Source organism: Erythranthe guttata, chromosome 3, assembly GCF_056151865.1.
Source record: "Erythranthe guttata isolate IM_541 chromosome 3, IM_541, whole genome shotgun sequence".
In the NCBI taxonomy this organism is placed as follows: domain Eukaryota; kingdom Viridiplantae; phylum Streptophyta; class Magnoliopsida; order Lamiales; family Phrymaceae; genus Erythranthe; species Erythranthe guttata.
The window spans coordinates 6,134,778-6,140,691 of NC_142535.1; the positions used below are offsets into that span (position 1 = coordinate 6,134,778).

The window sequence follows — 5,914 nt, forward strand, 5'->3', positions numbered from 1 at the left end:
TAACCTTAACGCTGCCAGCAAATGAAGACCAACCACCGACGAGTCGTCCCTCGATGTGTACACAACTAAGCCCCACATATCATGAATTCACCTCAACCAGCCCCAGCCGCCTCCCAAAATGTGCAACGAGCAGACTGCCGCCGTCGAAACACCTTACCAACCCCTTCCCTGACGAGCCATAACACCACGCGCACTAACGATGGTACAATTGCCATTTTCCATTCCAAAGGCGAGTCAGGTCAGTAGCACCGCCGCGCAAGCGCTTCCGAATGAGCCGTCGCCGCCGGCGGTTGTAGATTCGTTTTTCTCCACTGCAAAACGTGAAAAACTCAAATCTACTAAATAGAGAGTAACAAAGAAACATAGTGAATGGGAGAGGTTGGTGCGGCACAAAAATGATAGACAAAGAAAGAGGGAGAGAGAAGGGATCGAAGGAGTTGGGCAAGCAAACAAAAAAGAAAGAGCGGGAAAGAGAGAAATGAAAAATTGAGAGAAAAAATATTTTTTTATTAGTTGTATTATAGGTATTATCAGGTTAAAAAAACTAATAGGATGCATGTTAATTTTATAATTTTGTGGACTAAGGATTTAGTTAAAATGTTCTATTTGATGTTGTCCCTCATAGCTAATTAGGTTTTGTTGGCACCAGATTTGTGTTAGTGAAGATTGAAGAAATCCGCCATACATGGAAATTAAAGATTGGCAAAGATTTGTTTTCCATGTTTATTTTGGAATTAATTAAAGTCCTATTCTTGTAATATTTTTATTAGGACTTAGATTTATTTACATGTATTATATTCTAGTTATGTATCTTTTGTACTTATCTAGAATAGAAATAGAAATCGACTAGGACTCTATTACCTAGTTAATCGATTTCTTAGGGCTCAAGTTAGGTTTAGGGTGGTGGATTACGTGCCTATATAAGGCCCTCAAATCTCATATGAGTCCTATGGAGCTTTAATAAGAAAAATTCCAGCATAAAGGCTTTGAAGGGTGCAGCCCGTGCTGCAGGGCACATCAGGTGTGGCAACATAACAGGTTTCTTCTACCAGGCCATAAAGAAGATCGGCGTTTCGGGAGAAGTGCTTAAAAGATCTCGGGAGAGGTCGATCCAAGAAGTCCAAGAGTGCGGATGGAGGAATTGCTTTGATTATCAACAAGTTCGAGTCGTGTGCAAGAACGACATATTACATAAAGAGGGAGTCTTTAGTGTTTTTATTAAGTCCTATTAATGTATACTTAAATCTGAACTAGTTTTGCAAGTCCTCGTGGATGTAGGGTACATTTGTATCCGAACCACATTAAATTCTTGTGTTTGTACTTGCTTTTAGTAGGTTTATTACTGTGACAACACAAGAATTCTGTTACCACACCTAATGTCGTAACACGTAATCTGTCTCAACAGATGAGTAGATTTTCATAGGCATTTAAAATCAACAGGTTTGATTTGATTTGTGTCATGTATATCACCCCATTTCATTTTAACTTTGATGTTTCTTCAACAGTTGCAATATTTTTACCACAAAAACTCTCAACTCGCCATATTTATTTATGGAGCAATTTGCTATCGACCCCTAGATTTTAGATTCTATATGAATAAACCAAGGTCCTATTTTTTTAATAAATTGATAGTACAATTTGTGGTAAAAATACTCTTCATCAATTCAAATCAAAACCCAAAAATATCTCTACCAAATCACAAAATATCTATACCAAATCAAATTCCACCAAACGTCTCTCTCCCAATTTAAATATAATAAATCAATTCGTTAAAAAATCATACAAGAACTCAGAGTTTTAAAAAACCACCACCGTCGTCTATGACTCCGTCAAATGCAAATAACAAATTAAAAATATAATCTCCATTATTCAATTGCAAACACCAAGCTATTGATGACTCCACCAAATGCAAATAGCAAACTTAAAAAAAAATGAATCATCTAATTACAAACTTCAAAATAAAAATAGATTATACATCATTTAAATGCAAACCATGATAACTTAAAAGAGAAAAAAAAAAAAAAAGAAAAGGGAATATAATGTGAATAAGATTAACACAATTTTAAATGGACTAGTTTGAAATATGTGAAGAAGATTAATAAATAAAATATTTTGGAGTATGTATTGTTAAACTTTGTTGAATTAACAAAGTACAAAACGCCTCCGCATAAAAGTAGTACATACCTACAGATTTATACATGTAAGCATTGAAGCAAAAAATAAAACTAAGAATCCGACCTGCCGGATTCGAACCAGCGACCTAAGGATTACTATTGAACAACAACTACAGTCCTCCGCTCTACCAACTGAGCTAAGGTCGGATTGTGAGAAACAAATCACATTAAACGATATTATAAGATCCATAATTTTACCTCACTTTTGTTTTCTCAAAAAAAAAAAGAAAAAACTTCTAAAAAAAAAAAAGACAAAAAACTCCCCATTCGTATCCACCTCGTATGAACTATGACTTTTGGCAAATAATCTTCAAATATGTGAATTTTAGTGGCATTGATTTCCCTTTAACTACAGTAATTTGATAATCATACCCACCTTCTATTTTTTCCAACTAGTATTTCACCCGTGCGTTACATAAAGGTTAAATTCAAAATTAAAATGTTATTCAACAAAACGATCCAACAAAAAAACGATTAAAACTAAAATAATTTAAGATATTTGAACAATAAAAGAAGGGGGCAACTATTTTAAATCTCAACTTTTGCTTACTTGAATACTACCAAGTTTAAAACCAAAATTGAGTACATATTTATCAGTTTTTTCTTACTTTAATACCAAAATAAAAAGAAAAATACAAAAACACCCTTTCATACAAAATATCAATTATATCAAATTTTTTTAGAAATTACCTATTCAAAAACCAAATAAAAAAAAAAGAAAAAAAACCCTTTGTTGTAAATAAAAAAAAACCTCCACCATTTCTTCTCCTCTCCAACCCTCACCGCCGCCGCCACCGCCGCCGCCGCCGAACGCCACCGTACGTGCTCGTAACTGCCGTGACAACCCAATTAAACCCTATCTTTTTCATCTTCTTAAATCCTCCAAAACATCTCCAAATTCAAAAAATCAAAACCTCACAAAACTTATAAAATGGAGTTATAAGACAATAATATGGTAGTATATGTGGAAAGAGAAGCCATTAAGGTAAGTATCGATGTCTTTTTTGAGCTTCGAAGTCGATTTTGAAGTTTTTTTTTTTGAAACCCGTCGGCAATTTTCGACACATACAGGTCGATTTTTTGGTCAATTTTCGACACCAACGTGTCGAAAAAAAAAATTCGACACATACCTGTCGAAAATTCTCCAAATTTCGACAGGTATGTGTCGAAAAACACTATTGGTAAAAAAAAAAAATTTTTTTTTTTTTTTTTTCGACACGTTGGTGTCGAAAATTGACCAAAAAATCGACCTGTATGTGTCGAAAATTGCCGACGGGTTTCAAAAAAAAAAACTTCAAAATCGACTTCGAAGCTCAAAAAAGACATCGATACTTACCATAATGTGTTCTCTTTTCATATATACTACCATATTATTGTCTTATAACTCAATTTTATACGTTTTGTGAGGTTTTAATTTCTTTAGTTTTGAGATTTTTTAGAAGGGTTTGTTGTGAGATTTTTTAGAAGGGTTTGTTGTGAGGAAGATTTTTTAGAAGGGTTTTTGGGGAGGGAGAAGAAGGAGGTGGAGGAGGTGAGGGGTTTGTGAGTAAGGAGGGAAATGGTTTTTTTGAGTTTTTGATTATTTGGTATTTAAGAAAGAAAAATAGTATTTGTAATATTTTTTTGGTTTTAATTTCATTAAGGGTATTAAAGTAATTTACAATTAATTATTTATTATTTATTTTTTTGGTATTCAAGTAAGCAAAAGTTGGGATTTGAAATAGTGATCCCATAAAAGAAGTATCAGACAAAAATCAACTTAACAATCGTCCAAAAAAAAAACTAATATAATACGCTTGAGACGTATACCATAACAAAATGCTATAGGTAACTAAATTAATAGAATTGAATTCCATCGCCACATGTCCATCCAACTGACTGTAGTAGACCACGACATAACAGTAAAATCAAACATTATCGAACAAAACAAATATTTGCATTGAAGTACCTTAAAAATCGACAATATTGAATACGCTAGAAAAAAAAACCCGTACAAAATATACCCCTGCATAGAGAGTATGTACACACATAAATAAGACGAAAAAATCAAAATAATTATTTTACTATTATAAATTACAGTTTATTCATTTTGTAAACCTTGTATCTCGTAATGATAACGGTATAATATTTATAAAAAAAATTATCAACATTTAAATGGTTTTAAGTTAGTCAAATCAAGTTGTCCATTTTAAATTGTTGTTATCCATTTTTATATCTAGCATCTAGTGATGGTAACGAAATAGAACTTTTAAAAATATTTTATAAACATTTAAATGAGTTTAGGTTACTAATACTACTACTAATAGTCTAATACTAATAGTAATATTAATACTAATACTAATAGTAATATTAATACTAATACTAATACTAATACTATTGATACTAATACCAATACTAATACCAATATCAATACCAATACTAATACCAATATCAATACCAATACTAATACCAATATCAATATCAATCCCCGTATCAATACCAATACCAACACCAATACCAATACCAACACCAACAGGGCCGTTCCTGAGTTTTTTGGGGCCCTAGGCGAGATTTGAAGACGGATAAAAAATGGGGCCCCTTCTACGATCTACAATAAAACTCATTTTTTTTATAAAAGGTGATAAACTCTATTTTTAACTCGATTTTGTAAGATACATAGCCGGTGGTAAGGCTAAAAATTTGTGATAAAGTGGGGTTAAAGTTTACGGGGGTTCGGGGGCAGCGCCCCCAATTTTTTTAAGAATAATTTGCATGAAGTAGCACTAAAACAAGTGAATATATATAAAAGTAAATAACTAATACATTATAAATTTAATAATTAGGGGCCCCTGATTAGAGGAATTCTAGAAATAAGTAAGAATCGTTGATATATATATCTATTCATGAAGTAAAGTTCTCAATAATTAAATATATAATATAATTTTTTTCAATAAATATTCATATATAAAGGGTATAAAAAAATTTGGGGGCCCTAAATTTTTGAAAAAATACGGGGGCCCTAGGCGACCGCCTACTTCGCCTCCCCTCAGAACCGGCCCTGAACACCAATACCAACACCAATACCAATAACAATATCAATACCAATACCAATACCAATACCAATACCAATACCAATACCAATACCAATACCAATACCAATACCAATACCAATACCAATACTAATACTAATTAATGCTAATGCAAATGCTAATGCTCATACTAATACTAATACTAATACTAATACTAATACTAATACTGCTACTAATGGTAACACTAATACTAACACTGATACTAATGGTAACTCTAATACTAATACTTATACTTGAGGGCATATACTTAACATGAAAATAATGTACCAATTGTGAGTCACTTCACGAATAAGAGGGATCACCTTTGAGTGGTTGATCATCTTCCCTTGTATCATCTTGGTGCCATCTCAGAGTCTGTCTCGATATACGTGTTAAACATTTCGAGTTGGATTCTCATTTTTATAAAAAGGCAAATATAAATACTAATATTAATATTAATATGCTAATGCTAATGCTAATGTGCTACTTGACCAAATTTATTAAAGAAATTTAAATCAATTTTTAAGTGTACGTATAGAATAAACACACCCTAACAATAACGTGATCGTAGGAATATGAGAGACTAAATTACTTGCTTCAAACGAAGTAATCGTAGGAAAAAAATATATTTCTTTCCAGCACTACTCTAATTTCTGAAAATCGATGATTGGAAGAAGGATTTGTTAGGGAGTG

At 32.4% G+C, this 5,914-nt stretch overlaps 1 non-coding gene across 1 annotated transcript; it reads right to left on the reverse strand.

Moving 5' to 3' along the window:
* Positions 1 to 2,232: 2,232 nt before the first annotated feature.
* Positions 2,233 to 2,321, reverse strand: TRNAY-GUA (transfer RNA tyrosine (anticodon GUA)). Its single transcript is given in 2 exon segments — positions 2,233 to 2,268; positions 2,285 to 2,321. It is a non-coding gene; the product is annotated as a tRNA-Tyr (tRNA).
* Between the last annotated feature and the right edge of the window lie 3,593 nt (positions 2,322 to 5,914).